Source organism: Natator depressus, chromosome 4 (genome assembly GCF_965152275.1).
Source record: "Natator depressus isolate rNatDep1 chromosome 4, rNatDep2.hap1, whole genome shotgun sequence".
NCBI lineage: Eukaryota > Metazoa > Chordata > Testudines > Cheloniidae > Natator > Natator depressus.
Genome location: NC_134237.1, coordinates 97,711,756 through 97,735,530, shown reverse-complemented (window position 1 = coordinate 97,735,530; position 23,775 = coordinate 97,711,756). Strand labels below are relative to the sequence as shown.

Sequence of the window (23,775 nt, the reverse complement as noted above, 5' to 3'; positions counted from 1 at the left end):
GTCACGCACAGGAACTGCTGCGAATTATACCAGATAGGTCACGCACAGTTCGAGTCTAGGCTGAGGCACACGAACAAAGTCCACAACTGCAGAGTTCCCAAAGATACTAAGTTTATTACGCTCGAGCGTGGTGCTCCCCCTGCTAGTCAGGAGGGGACCACGAATGCAGGTTATACAGAGATTATATACCTTTTAGGAAAGCACGTTGCCCTCATGCATCGGAAACCTTAGCCAATAGACAAACCCTTCCCTTATCTACCACCTATCCCTGCTAGGTACATTCCCCGTGCTAAACCATTACTTCAACTACACAACATGGTCCTAAAGCAATGCACCAGTAGCCTTTCTTATCAGGATGGGAGGCTCACATCAAGTCCAGGAGGCAGGGAGTTAGGAACAGACAAAGAACAGAAACCAGGAGTTGAGACAGGCTGGAAACAAGGGGGTGGGTTTTCACAGGAATGCGGTATCTAAGGAACACTCCTCCTGGTGCACGATGTGCTTGCTTTTAGACAGTGGTGGGCCCCAAACCAAAATGGAGTCACATATGCTAACTTTTCCTTAACACTGGTGAGTGTTCAGGCAGGGGAGCTCTACCACGGCTATGTGTGACACATTAGAACAGAGAAATGCCTTGCTTCAGCGGCACATATTCTAAAATTTGGAACAATACAGAGAAGATTAGCATGGCCCCTGCACAAGGATGACATGCAAATTTGTGAAGCGTTCAATAACCGGCAGGTACAGCAGAGTGCATATTTTAAAACTCACAGCACTGGTTAAAAAGGCTCATACCAATCTCACATGCAAAAGCAAACACCAAACGCAAAATGTTTTACACGTCCTTTCCAAATGATCAGTCAAACAACAATAGGGAGGCATTTTGACAAAGTACTGGCAGCACCTTGCTTGAAACACAAAAGCAGTTCACTCCAGTTTAGTTTAGGATTTAGACTATTTTACTGTATCTTTAGAGATGGGCCTATTTGAAAACTTCAGATATAGATCTGAGCTTCCCCAAGCTACGTAGGTGTTTGGATTTGGGGTGTGGGCCTGTCCCTCCTGCCAAACATTCTGAATTGCAGCGCCATCAAGCATTTTCCTACCTCAGAGACTCTTCAGTGCTTCTGAAGCCACATGCACAGATCAAAGATGAAACTTTGGAGCTCAATCAGTTCTATTAACTGACTGAAACGCAATAGAATGCAAGTGCCAAAATCTCATCCCTTCCTTATCTCAAAATCTCATGAGGTAATTAAATAATTGGCCGTGTTATTCATCAAATTTTGAAAGCTATTATTTGGTATTCAAGAGAGTATCAAAAAGTTCTACTTGTCACATCTAGTTAAAACCTCATCTAATTAGCTGGACAACCCAATTACTACAAATCCAGTGTGTTTATCTGCTCCATTTTTATGAGCCAACAGAACATTTGTTCACTGTGTCTATTCTATTTGTGAACATATTTTATTTTTGTGAACATGTGAATTTTATGCACATGAATCCAGATTCTGAACCCTCATCTGCATTGAATAGTGCCTTATTTTGTAAGTAGCCCCACTTATTTCAGTAGAAATACTTGCATAATAAGGTAAAATGCAAAAGACAGAAAAACACCAAGCTTACATTTGCAATTTTCTGTTCCAGTCTCATAGCTACTTGGGAAAATATTTGTATCATCTGTGACAATATGAGGGGTTTGTAGATGAAGCCAATGGAATTGTTCCACTAAAATATCATAGGTTGACAAATTTGCCAGCAATAAGATATTTTTAGTTTCTATATTTCATATAGCAGACACAGAAGAGAAATCTTTTCCTTAGCTGCTGCTGCATTGTTTTGGGTTTTTTGTTTTGTTTTGTTGTTGAAAGGCTGCTTGGCTTTAAAATCAAGTCCCAGAGCCATGTTGGGTAATAAAATAATTTGGGCATAATTAAAATTATGCCATGGGTTTAAAATTTGTGAGAAAATTCCTTCTATGTCTTGCTAATCTTTGTAAAATCTGTATATAATTTTCCACCTAGCCACCCCAACAGGCTTTCCTATCTCAAATGTTATTCTGTCTTTTGGTCTTTGCCACCCATCCATCACTGGCTCTGAATCCAAGTTATCACCCCCAATTGTCAGAAGACACTGATTTTCATATCAGCAAACATCAGAACACGTCACTTGCTGTTGCCTGACATATGAAAACCTACATAAGCTGATCCTCTTCAGCATCTCCATCTTTCCACTTTGCTTTCAGTTAGAGTCCTGAACATGGAGCCATTCTCAAAGACACTGTTCTTTTGCTTTCATCTGGGAAGTTTGATACTGACAGAGCTGCTTTTGGAGGACGCTACTGGTTGCTTCTCTCTTCTCTGCTGTATAGACTGTATCTCTGATATTCGTGTCCTTTGCCCTAGATGTCTTTCACAAACAGTGTTTAATAATGTCTGATAAACACAAAGATGGTGAATACCCACCATGTGCATATCTTGCAAATGGCTCACTTAATAAATCATTCCTTTTGGCACTGGGAATGTTATTCTTTATTTCCTGAGCAGACTGTGAAATACTTGCAGTAGGCCCAACCCTAAACATCTTATTTCTTACTTTGTATCATTTTTCTAGTACATGAGGGTCAAGAGACCCAAAATGTAACCACTGTCTTTGCAAAATACTGACATGAAAAAATGTCAACATTCAGATGCAAGAAAAATTAGCTTTACTTCTGAGGGATGACTGGGAAATTATCAGAAAGTTACAGCATGGACTTTGTAAGTAGCCTGCTTCGGCTGGGTAATTGGTTACATATTATTATTATTTATATAGGGCCCTATCCTACAAGGAGTTCAGCCCACTCTGGGGGATGCTGACTTCCTCGGCTCCTACAGAAATCAGAATCTGACTTACAGTGCCGTAAATGAACATCATGATTTACAAGAATAACAAGACCAGGCCCCTGCCCCAAAGAGCTTACGAAGACAAACATCAAAACACCAGACAACACTTCTGACTGGCTATATCAGTGTTGGAAAGAATCAAGGATGAAAATGGACTTTAAAGGAAAGATGAGAGGGGAGTATTGTCCAGTGGTTAGGGCATGAGCCTGGAAGTTGGGTTCAATTCTCTGCTTCATCACAGATGTTCTATATTACTGTAGGCAAGTCATTTAGTCTCTGTGGGATAATACTTCTCTACCTCATAGGGGTTTTATGAGGATTAGTACATTAAAGAGTGTGAGGCACTCAGTGCAGTAATGGGGACTGTATAAGCACCAGAGATAGAAGGGAGTGGTTTGGTGGAGAGGGAGTATTTGTGGCAGAGGAGAAATGGGAGCTGTTTCTAAATAAGCTTCAAGAGCAGCATGATACAAAGAATGGGGGAAGCAAAAGGGGCTTGCCAAGCCCAAGCACTTATAAATCAGCAGGTAGGCCCCAAAAATTTATGAGCTTGGCTTCCAAACCATGAGATTTCAAAAAAATATGCTTTTGGTTCTTTTTATTTGCCTCCTGGTTTGGGACTCTTTAGGGTTCATGTTCAAGCTTTCTTCCACAAGAGATGAAAACTTACTTTTGAAAAATGAAAATAACATAATTAAATCTCCAGGACCTAGGTCTGTAAGAAACACACCAAATATCTTGAGGCTAGCAATAAAATCATGAGAGTTGGCAACCTCCACAGCGATCAGAGAGTCTTGGAAGGAGGGTAGGGAGGAAAAGGAAGATTAGACAAAATCAGCAGCAGAAAGTTGGAAGAGAAAACAGGGCAAAACTATACAGGGCTTTGAAGGTAAGAGTGAGAAGCTTTAACTTGAAGCAGGAAGACATGGCACAACTAAAGTGGTAACTTCAGCAATTTTTCCTGAGAGGAAATGCTACACTCATCAGTTTGCATTCTTCCCCAAAGGTATTGCTGCAATTCTTGAATCTATACTTTAGCTAGGAACTCAAAACTCTAATTTATAAGGAACATGGTATGGGTAAATGTTTAATTAAAATGACTTAACCAAAAGGTGTGTTTTATACCATATTTACCTAATGTTTTTACACTGTGATATGTTGATGAAACTGTAAGATATATTACAACTATAAAAGGAATAGAAAAGTAAAAACTGAATATTCAGATATAATAGAATTTGGGGTATCTATTCATCACTGAGGGTGCAATCAATAGAATAAACATAATTAAATTAATCACAGGGTTTCTGTTTAAACATGATATAATACAGATAAGGAAGTTCTAGGAGGAATGTGAATTGCTGAGTATATCATGTCCTCCCAGGAGATACTGCTATAATAATGCTTTCTTATCTGTGCCATGTCATCCTGTCTCCAAGTTTAAGCTTCCCTGTCCCATCTGCAAGAAGGGCCGGAGGGTTACTTAGATAAAGTACAGACTTGAGAATTTGTATAAATGTTAGAGATCAAAGTCCTGTAGAAGAATTACACTAAGCAAAAATAAAAGTGGCCAATCTTCAACAAAAAAACTTCAAAAACAGACTTCAACGAGAAATTGGAGAGCTGGAATTAATTTGCAAACTTGACACCATCAAATTAGGCCTAAATAAAGACTGGGAGTGGATGGGTCACTACAAAAAGTAATTTTCCCTCTGTTGATATTCACACCTTCTTGTCAACTGCTGGGAATGGGCCACATCCACCCTGATTGAACTGGCCTCCTTAGCACTACAAAAGTAATTTTCCCTCTTTTGATATTCACTCCTTCTTGTCAACTTTTGGGAATGGGCCACATCCACTCTGATTGAATTGGCCTCATTAGCACTGACCCGACACATGGTAAGGCAACTCCGATCTTTTCATGTGCTGTATATTTATACCTGCCTACTGTATTTTTCACTCCATGCATCTGATGAAGTGGGTTATAGCCCACGAAAGCTTATGCCCAAATAAATTTGTTAGTCTCTAAGGTGCCACAAGGACTCCTCATTGTTTTTGATGATACAGACTAACACAGCTACCCCTCTGAAAAATAAAGGTGGTTCTCTTGTCAGTATTTACTAAGTTTAAAGGGGTGAGTTTATGATAGGATGTTAAACTTACCAGGCTAATAAATCAAATCACAACAAATCAAGTCATCACAATGTGGAAAACTTTGTCTAACTCATGACTATTCTGGAGTAGTGATTTTGGTTCCCAGTATGGAACTGTGAAGTCCTTAATGAATGTCCTTATCAATTTATCAAGCAAACATTATATAAATCAAGGGCTAGATCCACAAAGGAATTGGGGTGCCTAACTCCCACTTTAGACACCAAAGTCCAAAATTTAGATCTTCCAAATCCCTGTGCAGTGCCCTAGAAGTGTTTGAACTCTGTAGGTACCTAAGTTTCCACTCATAAAATCCCCAAGGCACCTAAAGGGGTCAGTCCTTCGGGGATACACTCTGTGAAAATCAGTAGAGGACCCTTGTTTATGATGTCAGCGGCAACAAGTCCAAGGAGGTGACACTTGCATGTTATCTGGAACGTACATTTATTTTCATGTCAGCTCACGTTCTTTTCCCAACACTCATACCTCTGCCTGTGAGGAGTCTTTGCCATATTCACTAGTACCATTCTGTGCTGCAAATGCCAAGGGAGCAATGAGGGGAAAATGAGCCCCCCCCCCGACCTTGGCCCCTGACTGGGGCTGGAAATTTGGCCCAGCCACCCCTCCATCATGACAGAGGGATGATGGGGCCAAATTTGACAGGTGCGGCAACCCCATGAGCCTGCTTCCCCGGCCCCCTCCCCACCATGGCACTCCTTCCAGCACCCATGGGCACCAAACACCCCCAGCCCCTGCGGAGAAGCTGAATACAAGGCACTGGGACACAGCCAGAGGATGGGGTCTGGGGCTCCCAGAACTACACTGGTGATCTTCAGTCTGACTGCCTCTCTGGGTAAGAGCTTGGGGCTGGGTGTGGGGCAGTGAGACTGCGGGGTGAGGATGGGATGGAGAGACCATGGGGCTGGCCTGGACTGGGTTTGGAGCAATGTGGGGGGAATACCAGCGGCTGAGTGTGGAATAGCAGGAGGGCAGTGTGTAGAGCTGGGTGAAGGGTGGGGAGCATGGGGCTGGGTGCAGAGGCACTGCGAGAGTGCTCAGGACTGGGTATGGAGGAACATCTCGGGGAGAGATCGTGGTTGGGTCCAGGGTCAGTGTATGGGGAGTGGGGGGGAGGGCAGGGTGCAGGGAGAGAATGCAGAGGAGAGAGTTTGGGGCTGGATGCAGGGCAGGGGAGGGAGAGCTGTGGGGAAATTTTGGTTGCACCCTTGAAAAACATACAGATCTCTCATAACCAATGCTGTTTTCTGCGTGAATACAAACACAACATAGCTTTCCTTTGCAATGTGAAAAATCTGATGTTCCCTACAATTCTGCTTTGAATTGTACAAGAAATTTCAGGACCCACAGATCTGTCTCCACTTTGTTTAAATGATATGACGTTAGCAGCAGTTGTGGTGTTATCCTGGGCTTTCAGGTGGGTGGGGACTGGGAGGGGTTGGTTGGGTTGGGGTTTTGAGGTTGTTGGAGTTTTTTGCTTTTGCTTATAACTTGCCCGCTTGTTTACTTGTATTTCAACATCGGGAGAATCTATCAGTTATGTTGTTTGTGGCAAAACTCATTAGCACCTTGCATTCTCATTTCTCTCCCTGCTTTCAGATTTCTTTGTTCTGTAAATCAATTATAAACAGGTTTGACATTTTTTTAAAATCACTTATTTTATTCATTTAGCTTTATCCCTCCATTAAAAAAAAAATGCCTATTATTTGCTCTAAGTACTCCTTAACAAATCTTAAATATACTGATGAATGAATTAAACAATGAATTAGACCCACTCTTGTAATCCTACAATCTTTAATCATCATATTTACAACAGCCAACAAAAAAAAGGCATAACAAAAACATATTTAGAAAGTTTGAAATCTCCTGTTCAAGCCATATGTTACCCTTGCAGCTAAAGAAAACCATTTGGCAATATTCCTTATTTTATTGTATATTGAATTAGATATTTTAATATTTTGTATGTCTTATTATTTAAGGACCTATGTCAATGTATTACAAATGTATTAGATAATATTTCAGTAGCTTAGATAGTTATTCTACATAGTATATCCATGATTTTATATTGTTTTACCATTAAGACATAACACCACTAAATTCTTTGATTAACCTTATTAATACCATAGCAAATATGCTAAGGGCTGTTATAAAGAGGATGTGATCAATTGTTGTCCATGCCCAGTGAAGATAGGACAAGAAGAAAAGGGCTTAATCTGCAGCAAGCAAGATTTAGGTTAGATACTAGAAAGAACTTTCTAGCTATAAGATAGTTAAATACTTGCATAGATTACCAAGGGAGATTGTGGAATCCCCATCCTTGGAGGTTTTAAGAACAGTTTAGACAAACACTTGTTATGGATGGTCTAGGCATTCTTGGTCCTGCCTCAGCATGAGGGGATGCACTAGAAACTAGATGACCTCTCAAGGCTCTTCCAGCCTTATATGTCTATGATTCTATGAATATTCATATTTTGGGGAGCTGCCTCCTGTGAAAAGTTGTATGATAGGTCTTAAAAGCCAGAGCACCTTGGAAGTATGAGTGGCATGATGAGTAAGCATTGTGCATGCCACTAGAATAAAGAGACATGCTAAGAAAACACAGAGTAATAACTAGACATGAGAATAACAAGGTGTGCCTGACTCAACCCAGCCGACTAAGGTGACACTTCAAGCCTTTGGATGTTTCTATGTTTTTATCATCCCCCAAAGTGCCTTCTCCTGAAGGTGGAGCAGTACACCTGCAAAACATTATACAGTGGGCCAGTCCACAGGGGATTATTACTATTATTTGCCATGCCTGTAAGCACTACTGTTTTTAAAAGAAGGGTTGTTTCAAGAAATAACACTCAGAATGGTGATACCCAAGCTACTTCAGCAGACCTGTACGTTCAGCTTACGGAACTGACTCAGCATATCTCCAACAATAAAGGATAGAAAACCCCATAGCAGTGAAGACTGAGGAAAGCAGAGGCTAACAAGTCTAAGGTTTTGATCTCTCTAAGGATCAGAACCTCTGCTCATCAAACTACTCCTCATAACCTAGATCAGTACTAGCCTGAATTATCTGGTCTGTGTATATTAGACCCTTTGCTTGGGGGGGGTCATCTAACCTGTACTCATACTTCTTCACAAAGCTGTGCTAAATTTATAATTCATGAATAATCAGTCTTGGTTTATTTCTGCCAGTGCCACACCTTCTCTCTCCATTATTTTCCTGCTTATCCCATTCCCAGTCCTGCACTGGCTCTATGTCCTTTGTGTGCTATTTGGATGAATACTAGCTGAATGTAAATTACATAGAAGAGATGATATACACAATGTCTCCGTTACACAAAACTCAAGGTTACCTAGTGGTAGAGAATCAAATGCCAAAGTGAGTTTTTTGTTTCTTTGACAGTAGTGTGGAGAAAATAGCTGCTAAGTGCCATTTTGGTGGAGGATGGGGTTCCATTTAATAAAAAGCCAAACCTCTCTTCTTTTTACATTCTCCATGTTAGTATTATATACACAGTATCCTGTTGTTATGTAGCTACTGAAATATTGTTCAAACAGAACTAGAGTGGGGCCAGGTCTTACATAGCTGAGCTGTGGGAGGAGGTGCCTTCTCCAATCTTGTGCAGTTTGTGTAAAGGCTGGCTAGAATTGCAGCCTCTGTACTCAAAACTGCTACTGAGAAGGTCCCCACTGGGAACAAGTTGAACATAAGAAGTCAGGGAGTAGGAGGCAGAGATCCATAGATGTTTTAAGGCCAGAAGACATCATTATGTTCATCTTGTCTGACCTCCTGCATAACACAGCCCACAGCAGAGATGAACCATGCCTGCCAATGGGGGGTAAAGGAGGCAAAGTGAGGGCAGCCAATTTTAGCAGTGTCACTGAGCATGCTCAGTACAAGCCAAGCAGTAAATGTGGGGGGGGCACATGACCCCACATGCACCCTCATGTCAATTTAACCAGTTTTTAATCCATTTAATATTTTTGTATGGTGCTATTTTATTTTACTAGAATGTCACATGGGGCTAATTAAAATGCCTTACTGAAGTCCAAGTAAGTTATGTGAACACATTAAGCTTTATCAACTAAACATGTAATCTCATCAAAAATTATATCAAGTTTCAAGCTATTTTCCATAAAACTATGTTGACTATGTGACCATCCGTTAAGCCTTTATTGTTTGCATCACATATGGCCTTTCCATGATTTTGCCCAGGGTTGATGTATAGTTACCCAGGTCATCGTGTTTACCTTTTAAAAATATTTCACAATATTAGCTAGTCCCAGTCCTCTGGAACTTCTCCAGTGTTCCAAGATTTGTTAAAAATCAACATTAATACTTCAGAGCGCGTCTTGGCCAATTCTTTTAATATTCTTGGGTGCAAGTTGTTTGGTCCTGTGATTTAAAAATATTTAACTTTAATAGTTGCTGTTTAACATCCGTCATCGTTTCTGAGAGCCATTGTTCTGTCTATGCTGTGCAAAAACAATCCCAGCTGGGGTATGTGTACAGCACCCTTTAAAGGGTGTTGCAGATTGTTCTCCTCCCAGTGCAACTGTCAAGCTCCAGATGTCCCTCTGCCTCTTAAGCAATATGGTTCCCCACTGCCCTTTACTATGAGCAGTGTATAAACATCACAATCTAGCACATACTGTGTTGAGTAATTAATGACAAATTATTACGACAAATCAGTACTTATAGAAAATACCCAATTTACTGTGCTGCCTGATCTGCTAATCCTGTATAATATGCCCAAAGAACTCTCATATTAGTGCAACACCCTGGCTGTACACTTTCGGGAGATTGCTTGCAGTAATTATAGTCTTTCATAACATGGCTTTATTACAATAGTCATATACATGTGATGGACAGAATGTTTGTTCCCTTCTGAAATGCAGACTATTTATATGGGTAATACAAACAATAATACCACCATGGATTATAAACTATAATTGGTTTTCATACATTGAAAGAACATTGCCAGTGACTTGGACCCAAAACTTTACCTCTCTAAAGCCAGGCCTGTAGTATGAGGATTTGCCTTCCTTCAAGTCCCCATATACTATTCCTGAATGAGACTCAAATTTATTTACTGTAAAAAGATAATTAAAACACCATTCTTTGTGTTCTCTTATAGATAAAACATTATTGGAGTTATTGGGGGTTTCCAGTTTCCTCTGGGAACCAAAGAACTGGTGACAACCCAAACAAGCTTTAACTACTAAAGGTTTTGGGGGGGGGGGGTTGCATAAAAATACATGAAAGGCATCTTCTGGGCATCTTTCTGAACATTTTTTAACAGATTTCTTAATGTAATTTTTCTTCTCTCCAGAGCAAAGATAAAGTTGTCAGTCTAAGGAAAATAAAATATTTTCTGATTGGGATGGTAAAGTGAAAATATTCATTGCTGTCACTCAAATGTTTGTCACCTTTCTTCATTAAATGGTCTGCACTTACAGTCCAGTCCAACTCCCACAGAACTCAGTGGAAAGGCTCCCCCTGTCTTCAGTGGGAATTGGATCAGGCCGAATTGCTAAAAAAATTCTGTCAAACCTGGTTTTAAGTGGAAAACTGGGTTGTTGACTCAATTAAAATTTTCCTGAAAAGTGTCTGCTTTGTGGAAAACATTGACTTTTTCCAAATAAATTAAGCTTCATATTTTCTGGCTTTCAGCCCAAAACTTTTTATGTTGTTGAGGAAAAGTCAACATTTTCCCACAGACAATTGCAATGAGGGGTTTTTTTCACTGAGATCTTCCACAGGAAAAAACATTTTCTGACCATATCTACATATGTCCTTATTTATGAATGTGCAACCCTATTTGTATACAGCTCCCTCCCCAGCACATTATGTCACACAATGCCACAGTTTTAGGTACATATGTGCTTATCCCCCGAGTCCAGCTGGGAATCTAGCAACAGATCAGATAAGATCTATGGCAGCCCATAGAGTGGAGACAACAATAGCTCAGTCTGATGGCAAATTGAGCCAGATTGCAGAGCATAATGCCAGGAGCATCTGAGTGCCATGTGAGGGGGAATTAAAAAGGAGCTGTAGCTAGGGGAGTTCAAAGGCAGTATCACAGACTGAGTTGTAGGGGGTGCAACCTATTGGTCACAGCAGGAGTCTTTCCCACTGGTCAGAGCAGAATCAGAGGCCTGGTAAGGAGACAAGCAAATAATTGGAGCCAAGAGTCAGAACAGAACCAAAAGGCAGAGCCAGAGTCATGGTCAGGAGACAAGCCAGTGGTTGGAGCCAAGAGTTCAGAGGTAGGAAGGGGCTAGGGCTGAAGCAGAGTAGGCAAGGGTTGGAGCAAGGCCAGTGCAGGAAGCAGGTCTGGCACAGCTGCAAATATAGAATGCATTGAGCAGCTGTTGTGTTGCACTTGCTACAGAGCCAAAATGGTGATCTGTTGGCTCTTGTGACCAATCAGGGAGCACAGTCACTTAGTAATGGTTTATTGGGCCCAGCTGAGCTCATTGGGTTGCTAGGCAACTGAGCTGAGCGGCAGCTGTGTTCCTGAGAGGCAAAGCTACAGCAGGGAGTGCAGGGAGTAAATTGTGGTCTTCTAGATCTCCTGTCTCCCATTCTAGGCCCACAGCAACCCAAAGCTTCCTCTCCCCTTTTCCAAATAGGGAGATGCAGATTTCAGGAGGAACTTTCAGGTGGCTGAAATGGAAAGCCCTAGAGTCTTGGCTCTCCTTTCCCAAACAGCCAGCCCCAGTGAGAGATAAGGGTGTATAGGGTCAGCTGAGGCCCTTCAGAAAAACTACCCTCTCCGGCAGTCCCAGACAAATTTATCTATAACGTTATTGGGAATCACCAGATGGTGCAACTGCAGATTGTCTTGTTTGTTCTATGTACTTGAATGCATGGAACATGCATCTTATGGAATTCCTTTTGCTGCTGAAGAATTGGCACCCAGATATTTGTGCAGGGGTTTATGCATGTGTAGTTTGTTTGACTATAGTGTCTGAAGACATATTGCCATGTGTTCCTTGCAATGATCCTTCTTCTGTCCCAAGCTATCTTAGCAGCTAAACTGCATGATCAAGGGTATTTCCTCTCTTTGTCTTAGATAGAAATTGAATTTACTTAAAACAGATCACAACTTTTTCTTTGAAAATTACACTTGTGTGACAATGTCCATTTTGAGTGGAGCACAAGTTGGAGATATACATATCTTAAATGAACCAAACTGTACCATAGAATCTCTATGGATAGTAATTCCATGTTCAAATAATAAGAATATAGCATTAGGGATATACTACTGACCACCTGACCAGGATGGTGATAGTGACTGTGAAATGCTCAGGGAGATTAGAATGGCTATAAAATTGAAAAACTCAATAATAATGGGGGATTTCAACAATCCCTTTATTGACTGGGTACATGTCACCTCTGGACAGGATGCACAGAGAAAGTTTCTTGACACCTTAAGTGACTGCTGCTTGGAGCAGCTGGTCCTGGAACCCACAAGAGGTGAGGCAATTCTTGATTTAGTCCTAAATGGAGCACAGGATCTGGTCCAAGAGGTGAATATAGCTGGACCTCCTGGTAATAGTGACCATAATATAATTAAATTTAACATCCCTGTTGTGAGAAAAACACCACAGCAGCCCAACACAGTAGCATTTAATTTCAGAAAGGGGAACTACACAAAAATGAGGAAGTTAGTTAAACAGAAATTAAAAGGTACAGCGCCAAAAATGAAATCCCTGCAAGCTGCATGGAAACTTTTTTAGAGACACCATAATAGAAGTTCAACGCAAATGTGTACCCAAATTTAAAAACATAGTAAGAGAACCAAAAATGTGCTACCATGGCTAAACGACAAAGTAAAAGAAGCAGATAGAGGCAAAAAGGCATCCTTTAAAAAGTGGAAGTTAAATCCTAGTGAGGAAAATATAAAGGAGCATAAACTCTGGCAAGTGATGTGTAAAAATATAATTAGGAAGGCCAAAAAAGAATTTGAAGTACAGCCAGCCAAAGACTCAAAAAGTAATAGCAGAATTTTTTTTTAAGTACATCAGAAGCAGAAAGCCTGCTAAACAACCAGTGAGGCCATTGGACAATAGAGATGCTAAAGGAGCACTCAAGGACAATAAGGCCATTACGGAGAAACTAAATGAATTATTTGCATCGATCTTCATGGCTGAGAATGTGAGGGAGATTCCCAAACCCAAGCCATTCTTTGTAGGTGACAAATCTGAGGAACAGTCCCAGATTGAGGGATCATTAGAGGAGGTTTTGAAAGAATTTGATAAATTAAACAGTAATAAGTCACCAGGACCAGATGGTATTCACTCAAGAGTTCTGAAGGAACTCAAACGTGAAACTGCAGAACTACTAACTGTGGTTTGTAACCTATCATTTAAATCAACTTCTGTACCAAATGACTGGAGAATAGCAAATGTAACGTCAATTTTTAAAAAGGGCTCCAGTGGTGATCCCAGTAAATTACAGGCTGGTAAGCCTGACTTCATAGAATCATTGAACTGGAAGGGACCGCGAGAGTCATCTAGTCCAGTCCCCTGCACTCAAGGCAGGACTAAGTATTATCTAGACCATCCCTGACAGGTGTTTGTCCAACCTGCTCTTAAAAATCCCCACTGATGGAGATTCCACAACCTCCCTAGGCAATTTATTCCAGTGCTTAACCACTCTGACAGTTAGAAAGTGTTTCCTAATGTCCAGCCTAAACTGCCCTTGCTGCAATTTAAGCCCATTGCTTCTTGTCCTATCCTCAGAGGTTAAGAAGAACAATTGTTCTCCCTCCTCCTTGTAACAACCTTTTATGTACTTGAAAACTGTTATCATGTCCCCTCTCAGTCTTCTCTTTTCCAGACTAAACAACCCAGTTTTTTCAATATTCCCTCACAGGTCATGTTTTCTAGACCTTTAATCATTTTTGTTGCTCTTCTCTGGACTTTCTCCAATTTGTCCACATCTCTCCTGAAATGTGGTGCCCAGAACTGGACACAATACTCCAGTTGAGGCCTAATCAGTGTGGAGTAGAGCAGAAGAATTACTTCTCGTGTCTTGCTTACAACACTCCTGCTAATACATCCCAGAACGATGTTTGCTTTTTTTGCAACAGCATTACACTGTTGACTCATATTTAGCTTGTGATCCACTATGACCCCCAGATCCCTTTCCGCATTACTCCTTCCTGGGCAGTAATTTCCCATTTTGTATGTGTGCAACTGATTGTTCCTTCCTAAGTGGAGTACTCTGCATTTGTCCTTATTGAATTTCATCCTATTTACTTCAGACCATTTCTCCAGTTTGTCCAGATCATTTTGAATTGTAATCCTATCCTCCAAAGCACTTGCAACCCCTCCCAGCTTGGTATTGTCCACAAACTTTATAAGTGTACTCTCTACGCCATTATCTAAATCACTGATGAAGATATTGAACAGAACCGGACCCAGAACCGATCCCTGTGGGACCCCACTCGTTATGCCCTTCCAGCATGACTGTGAAACACTGAAAAATACTCTCTGGGAACGATTTTCCAACCAGTTATGCACCCACCTTTTCGTAGCTCCATCTAGGTTGCATTTCCCTAGTTTGTTTATGAGAAGGTCATGCGAGACAGTATCAAAAGCCTTACTAAAGTCAAGTAAAGGCTTACTAAAGCCTTACCACATCTACCACTTCCTGCCATCCACAAGGCTTGTTACCCTGTCAAAGAAAGCTATCAGGTTGGTTTGACATGATTTGTTCTTGACAAATCCATGCTGACTGTTATTTATCACCTTATTATCTTCTAGGTGTTTGTAAATTGTTTGCTTAATCATAGAATCATAGAATATCAGGGTTGGAAGGGACCTCAGGAGGTCATCTAGTCCAACCCCCTGCTCAAAACAGGACCAATCCCCAACTAAATCATCCCAGCCAGGGCTCTGTCAAGCCTGACCTTAAAAATATCTAAGGAAGGAGATTCCACCACCTCCCTAGGTAACGCATTCCAGTGTTTCACCACCCTCCTAGTGAAAAAGTTTTTCCTAATATCCAACCTAAACCTCCCCCACTGCAACTTGAGACCATTACTCCTTGTTCTATCATCAGCTACCACTGAGAACAGTCTAGATCCATCCTCTTTGGAACCCCCTTTCAGGTAGTTGAAAGCAGCTATCAGATCCCCCCTCATTTTTCTCTTCCGCAGACTAAACAATCCCAGTTCCCTCAGCCTCTCCTCATAAGTCATGTGTTCCAGACCCCTAATCATTTTTGTTGCCCTCCGCTGGACTCTTTCCAATTTTTCCACATCCTTCTTGTAATGTGGGGCCCCAAAACTGGACACAGTACTCCAGATGAGGCCTCGCCAATGTCGAATAGAGGGGAACGATCACGTCCCTCGATCTGCTGGCAATGCCCCTACATATACATCCCAAAATGCCATTGGCCTTCTTGGCAACAAGGGCACACTGTTGCCTCATATTCAGCTTCTCGTCCACTGTAACCCTTAGGTCCTTTTCTGCAGAACTGCTGCCGAGCCATTCGGTCCCTAGTCTGTAGCAGTGCATGGGATTCTTCCGTCCTAAGTGCAGGACTCTGCACTTGTCCTTGTTGAACCCCATCAGATTTCTTTTGGCCCAATCCTCTAATTTGTCTAGGGCCCTCTGTATCCTATCCCTACCCTCCAACGTACCTACCTCTCCTCCCAGTTTAGTGTCATCTGCAAACTTGCTGAGGGTGCAGTCCACACTGTCCTCCAGATCATTTATGAAGATATTGAACAAAACTGGCCCGAGGACCGACCCTTGGGGCACTCCACTTGATACCGGCTGCCAACTAGACATGGAGCCATTGATCACTACCCATTGAGCCCGAAAATCTAGCCAACTTTCTATCCACTTTATAGTCCATTCATCCAGCCCATACTTCTTTAACTTGCTGGCAAGAATACTGTTGGAGACCATGTCAAAAGCTTTGCTAAAGTCAAGGAACAACACGTCCACCGCTTTCCCCTCATCCACAGAGCCAGTTATCTTGTTAATTATTTGCTCCATTATCTTTCCAGGTACAGAAGTACCAGGCAAACTGGTTTAAACTATAGTAAACAACAGAATTGTCAGAGACATAGATTAACATAATTTATTGAGGAAGAGTCAACATAGTTTTAGTAAAGGGAAATCATGCCTCACCAATCTACTCGAATTCTTTGAGGGGGTCAACAAGCATGTGGACAAGGGGGAATCTAGTGGATATAGTGTACTTAGATTTTCAGAAAGCCTTTGACTAGGTTCCTCACCAAAGGCTCTTAAGCAAAGTAAGCTGTCATGGGATAAGAGGGAAGGTCCTCTCATGGACTGGTAACTGGTTAAAAGATAGGAAACAAAGGGTAGGAATAAATGGTCAGTTTTCAAAATGGAGAGAGGTAAATAGTAGTGTCCGCCGGGGTCTATATTGGGACCAGTACTATTCAACATATTAATAAATGATCTGGAAAAAGTGGTAAACAGAGAGGTGACAAAATTTGCAGATGATGCAAAACTACTCAAGATAGTTAAGTCCATAGCAGACTGCAAAGAGCTACAAAGGGATCTCACAAAACTGAGTGACTGGACAACAAAATGGCAGATGAAATTGAGTGTTGACAAATGCAAAGTAATGCACATTGGAAAACATAATCCCAACTATACATATAAAATATGGGGTCTAAATTAGCTGTTACCAACTCAAAAAAAATCTTGGAGTCGTTGTGGATAGTCCTCTGAAAACATCCATTCAATGTGCAGGGGTAGTCAAAAAAGCTCACTGAATGTTGGGAATCATTAAGAAAGTGATAGATAATAAGACAGAAAATATCATATTGCCTCTATATAAATCCATGGTATGTCCATATCTTGAATACTGCATGCAGATCTAGTTGCCCCATCTCAAAAAAGATATATTGGAATTGGAAGAGGTTCAGAAAAGGGCAACAAAAATTATTAGGGGTATGGAAAAGCTTTTGTATGAGGAGAGATTAAAAAAACTGGGACTTTTCATTTTGGAAAAGGGATGACTAAGGGGGGATATGATAGAGGGCTATAAAATCATGACTGGTGTGGAGAAAGTAAATAAGGAAGTGTAATTTACTCCTTCTCATAACACAAGAACTAGGGGGTCACCAAATGAAATTAATAGGCAGCAACAGGTTTTAAACAAACAAAAGGAAGTATTTCTTCACACAAAGCACAATCAACCTGTGGAACTCTTTGTCAGAGGACATTGTGAAAGCCAAGACTATTACAGGGTTCAAAAAAGAACTAGATACATTCATGGAGGATAAGCCCACCAATGGCTATTAGCCAGGATGGCCAGGGATGGTGTCCCTAGCCTCTGTTTGCCAGAAGCTGGGAATGGGTGACAGGGGATGGATCACTTGATGATTACCTATACTGTCCATTCCCTCTGGAGCACCTGGCATTGGCCACTGTTGGAAGACAGGATACTGAGCTAGATGGACCTTTCGTCTGACCCAGTTTGGCTGTTCTTATGTTCATCGTTCTTAATGTCATGGGTGTCTAATTCCACATGTGACAATGTTTTAAAGTCAGCTTTGTGTATATTGAGGTGTCTATACAGCATTTTGAGTTAATGAACATAGCAGTGGTACAGTTTTTTGGTTGTTGTTTTTTTTTGTTTTTGTTTTTTTTGCCAATTTGCTGCTTTATGCAATGCATTTTTTACAGATTACTATAACTAGGAAAAGCAGCAGACACAATTCAGGTGCAACTGGGGAGCGTTATCGGTATTTGTTATTTACTAAGCTCCATGCATGCACTTTGCACTCTACAGTATACAATGCAAATGTGCTGAACAAACACATAAGATAGTTTGTGTTCTGAAGAACTCAGTCTAAGTACACAAGCTGCTATAATACAGAGAAACAAAAAAACCCTATCCCAAACAGGACAGAGTAGAGAGAGAAGTTTTTATACTGTTCTGCTGTGAGCCAAATTAATTTAGCAGTGTCCTTATTTCAGTAGCTTCTATTGCACTTGACATCAAAAGTTCTCAAACCACTTTACTGTTGTTAACCATGAACCATCACAATGTTGTGGTGATGAAGAAAAGCATTATGGTGTTCATTTTACAGATGGGGAATTAGAGGTGAAAAGAAAGGCCTAGGGACTCTTCAGAGCAGAGACTATGTTTACTTAGTGTTGAGCTCAATAAGGTCCTGATCCTAACTGGGGCCTTTGCATGCTACCACAACATATAAATAATCAACTTTGATGGGCCAAATTCTAACCTCAGTTACACCTATGCAAATCCATAGTCTTCAATGGATTTAACTGACTTTTAACTGAGGGCACAATTTGTCCTAAGGACTTCTTGAGCATTTTTACAACTTTTAAATTCTCTTTTCTTTGGCTCTCCTCCATTGCTATGTTTCCTTTTTGTGCCTGTATGAGAGTTGCGGTATTTACCTCCATAAACTATCCTTTCTAATCTCTCTGTATAAAACATTTGTTTTCAAAAAGAACAAGGCCCTTTCTGCAGATGCAAATGAAACCCCGAGCAAATTACTCAGATTTGCATCCACAGTTCAACTGCAGGCCCACTTTGTATGATGGATTCTATATAAAAGCATGTCATACTCTATTTGTGTGTGTGTGGGCGGGTGGGGTGCTAATTCAACATTTTTGGAAAGACCCGAAACAACAGCAAAAAAGTAAGTTTAAAACCATTTATGTTAAGTGTCCCTCTTACTATTTCTATGCCCATATTCAAACTTGAGTGCCTAAACCGAAAGACCTGTTTGGGCATCTAAATGGCCATTTTTGATATCTAATTGGGAATAGTTTTTTAGATCGCTAAATGCAGATTTAGGTACCTAACTTCAGGCACCCAAGTTTGATAACCAGCTCTATTTGGAAGACTCTAATCCTTCTCTTTTCTTCCCCCTGAGAAAACATTTTGTGGAAAAGGAGCAGGAAGGTATTTTAGATATGCAGTTTGGAAGTAAAAATGTAAGGAGGTCATCCTACTGCCCGTCTTTCCTCTCTCCCCCACTTCTCTGTACTCATTTGTATTATGGCAGCTAAGATATTTTCTATTGTTTCTATAGGCAGGAAAAAACAGTCTTAAAGAAATTTGCTCTGGTGAGCAAAGAAGTAGCAGTCTGAAAGGTCACATGATAAGGAAAACTTTCCTATGCAAATTAAGAAAGGTGTTTAAAATTAAATAATTATTTTTACAGTAATTACATTTATACAGCAGCTTTTATTGTAGAGGGTAGCAAAGCACTTAAAAAACCATGGGTTCAAATCTGTTGTTCGGCATACCTCCACTGAAATCAATGCAGATGCCAGATCCTCAGCTAGTGTAAATCAGTGCTTCCTGTTCCAATACCTGTGAAGTTGATAGAGGGCAGCAGCTGTATGTCTGTTGGAGGGCCAAGCCCTCACTCGTAAAAAGGGTATGACACCTACAGACCAAACCCTCACTCGTAAAAAGCAACTAGACACCTGCAGGGTGGCAGGGTCCCAGAGCTAGGGCTCCAGCCTGAGCCCAGAAGTCTATACAGCAGTGAAACAGCCCCACAGCCTGAGCCCCATGAGCCCAAGTTGGCTGGCAAGGGCCAGCCGCAGGTTTTTATTTGCTGTGTAGACAGACCCAAAGAGTACCAGGGGATCTCTAATGTCCTCTTAGGAAGCATCATGTTTGTTTCTATGGTCGCAAAACTGCATGAGTTGCCTTGTGATGCTGAAGGGCTGAGATGACCTTAAACTGCATTTGCAAGGCTTTTTTGCCACAGCCATATTGCTGACAAGGGCATCAGTTACACTGATAAGTCTGATAAGAGACTGTAAACACTTTAAGAGTACCATTCCTTTTACACAATTAATTCCTAATATGCCAAGTCAGCATTCTGAAGACAGCACTTTCTGTCAGTGACAATGCACACCCTAAGCGTTTATTTTTCTGCCATCAGAATCTGTCTCTCTCTTCTTCAAGGCTCTTCTTCAATTAGCTATACTACTAGCACACCTTGCCAGGCATCGCTGAACGTTTGCTACTTTTTCTAATGCCATTTTCCTTGTAATTCACAAACTAAACAACCTGAAGATTTTCTATGACTGAGAGTACATCATCTTGCTAAAGCAGAAGTAAGCCATGCAGTATCCTATTAGCAACTGTATTTTTCAAGTGATATACTTCATTCTTGAATAAGTCAAAGTACTAACCCTGAGGCTAAAAATATCAGTTCACATTAGGGCATCCCAGCAATAACTGGTCATGTGAGTTGTTTGTTCTTCTAAATTGGCTTTTTGTTTGTTTGTTTGTTTGTTTGTTTGCAGTTGATTTTAACGTGATGATTTCAAGTAGTAAAATATTCACTCAATATGATAGAAACATATACTGATACAGATATAAAACTCCCACGGCAATGCTCCACCCATCTCATCCCTCTTCCAAAAAAGGCTCCAAACTGATACAGAGAGCCTAATCCTTAGGACGAAGACAGAAAGAGGAGATTCAGTCAAGGAAGTGTAGCCCTATGACAGGGGAAAGAAGAAGAAAACCCAAGAGCTGACTGCTTGAGACTCCATCCCCCCTCCCCACATCAAACCCCAGTCCTCCCCAAAGCAACATTGGTTCTTGATAAATAATGCATCTTCAGCATTATATAGGAAGAACCAGGAATGGGTGTGGGCAGGATTAGGTATGTACCACATCTCCATAGCAGCAGCCACATCAATTAGTTTTATGGTTCATAGTTTCTTATCATATAAAAATACATAGCACATTGGTTAGTTTCAGTGTGTAATTTATGTGAAGAGTGGGTTAAATTGGTTAGTTACATTAGTTTCTTTACCTTAAGCTAACACTTTGGTTGCAGTCAATGGGGTTATACCAGAGATGAATTTGGCACACGATGCTTTGTTTATCTTTTCTTATCCTATAAAGCAGTGGTTCTCAACTGGGGTACGCATACTCCTGGGGGTACACAGAGGTCTTCTGTGGGTACATCAGCTCATCTAGATATTTGCCTAGTTTTACAACAGGCTACATAAAACACACTAGCGAAGTCAGTACGAACTAAAATTTCATACAATGACTTGTTTATACTGCTCTATATAGTATACACTGAAATGTAAGTACAATATTTATATTCCAATTGGTTTATTTTATAATTATATGGTAAAAATGAGAAAGTAAGCAATTTTTCAGCAACAGTGTACTGTGACACTTTTTTGTATTTTTATGTCTGATTTTGTAAGCAAGTAGTTTTTAATTGAGGTTAAACCTGGGGGTACACAAGACAAATCAGACTCCTGAAAGGGGTATTGGAGTCTGGAAAGGTTGAAAGCCACTGCTATAAAAAATCACATTACAACTAATTTATGATTGGGATTTTCATATCAGGGCAACAAGGAAGAGGAACTAATAATATAAAAATAAAGAGTGTTCACTGATCAAATCATAATTGCTGTTTATCATTAATCAGTAAATAAAAAGTGAACATGAATGTGCAAATTGGTGAGATTTTTTCCCCCAGTGATTGAATAAAAGGTATCCATGAGAGATGGTCAGACAATGGAATTTCCATCCCATGGCAATTTTGAAATTTATTTTTTTCCAAAATTGGGATGAAAAGTCAATCCTGAAATATTTTGCAGAACAAAATATTCCAAAATATTTTGCTCTGGAAACATCAAAACAGCCTTATCAAAATGAAATATTTTTATAATGTGAAAACATTATAATCTAATATAAAATATTAAATATACAAATAAACATAATGAAATTAATATTATAATGTGATATAAAAGTCAAAACAAAATGAAATGGAACAAGAAAGTGGAAATGAATAAGTCAGAACAATATGATAGGAGAAAGTCTAAATGAAATACACTGTTTTGATTTAGAATCATTTTGAAAATTTTCTGTCAACAATTTTATCAAAATTAATATGTTCCCATAAAAATTTCAATTCTATGAAACATTATTTTCTGATTGAAAAAGTTAGCAGAACAGCTTTCAACCAGGTATAGTATCCACATTTCAAAATACAGTTCCAAGTGGTGCAATTGTTTTGAAAGGTGAGGTTTTCCTTCATCAATATTTCTTGAATTTTGCGAAACCAAGATTATTCTTTCCTTATGGTAAAACACTGAATTCTTCCAAATCAGTACACATTTGTCTAGCATTTTATAAAAAAGATCTGAGAATTGTACTGCTTAATTTCTTTCCTGACTATACATGTAAGCAGTTTCTACTCTATTTTTAATTTCAGCCCTTGTATTTTCCTGTACAGTCCCCACATGTTACCTTCCCCTTGCTTCCTAATTTAATTATTTGATGACTGCATAACATGCCTGATTATATGGAGCAAAGCATATCTATATTGACACTTCTATGGCCCTCATCACTACAGTATCTGAGCACCTCCCAAATATTTAAAAACAGATATAATAGTATCTCTCACTCTTTTACCTTCTCACCATATGGGAGAAGCAGTTTGGTTAGTTTATAAGCCTCTATTTGGTTCACGGGGGTGGGGAGGGGAGGGGAGGAGGAAGAAGAAGAAGAAACTTACTGAGGGAAAGCTATGTCTAAGAAATTAGTTTTGCAGTTCCAGTGCTGCCCCTGGTACCAGCTATGATACGTCACTTTGAAGGACCAGCACTCTAACAATGTTTTAAGGAACTTCGGTGCTTCAAAGTGATGTTAGTGTCTTTGGTGCTTCAAAGTGATGTTAGTGTCATAATTATGTTTTGTCCCATATGCCAGGTAAATTTTGCAGCTTCCCTCTTCATTATAGTAGCAGGATTCATCCATAAAAGAGTTAAAATATTCTGGATAGAGGTGTCTCTACAAAAGGCAAATTCACCTTTCTCTTTGAATAAGACTGTTCAAACCAAAACAACCCCTTGTCCAGAGAAAGAAAACCACTCTTCCATCAGTTCAAACTCTTACATCTTCCACCATTTCTTGAGCTCGTCGTTCACTGCCAGAACACTGCATCCTCAATCTTCGCCTATCTTTGGTCTCTTTTTTGAAAGGTCTATGAAAAAGTCATTTTCTGGTCTTGCCTTCATTTCCCAGTCATGGTTGCTATCGTCCTTCTAAGTCAGTTATGTCCCCAGTTGCTGTATCATTGTCGCCAAGTTAGATGATACTCAGGGTATGTCTACACTATGAAATTAGGTCGAATTTATAGAAGTCGTTTTTTTAGAAATCGTTTTTATATAGTCGATTGTGTGTCCCCACACAAAGTGCTCTAAGTGCTTTAACGCGGCGGAGTGCTTCACCAGTACCGAGGCTAGCGTCGACTTCCAGAGTGTTGCACTGTGGGTAGCTATCCCACAGTTCCTGCAGTCTCCACTGCCCACTGGAATTCTGGGTTTAGATCCCAATGCCTGATGGGGCAAAAAACATTGTCACGGGTGGTTTTGGGTACATGTCATCAGGCCCTCTGTGAAAGCAATGGCAGACAATCGTTTCGTGCCTTTTTTCCTGAGTTACCTGTGCAGATGCCATACCACGGCAAGCATGGAGCCTGCTCAGCTCACTGTCACCGTATGTCTCCTGGGTGCTGGCAGACGTGGTACTGCATTGCTACACAACAGCAGCAACCCATTGCCTTGTGGCAGCAGATGGTGCAATAGACCTGAAAACCATCCTCATCGTGTCTGAGGTGCTCCTGGCCGCCTCGGAAAGGTCGGTCAGGAGCGCCTGGGCAGATATGGGCGCAGGGACTAAATTAGGAGTGACTCGACC

General features: G+C 40.6%; 1 non-coding gene across 1 annotated transcript; it reads left to right on the top strand.

Moving 5' to 3' along the window:
- The first annotated feature begins 629 nt into the window (after positions 1-629).
- Positions 630-738, top strand: LOC141987021 (U6 spliceosomal RNA). The gene has a single exon (XR_012639418.1). It is a non-coding gene; the product is annotated as a U6 spliceosomal RNA (small nuclear RNA).
- Positions 739-23,775: the final 23,037 nt, after the last annotated feature.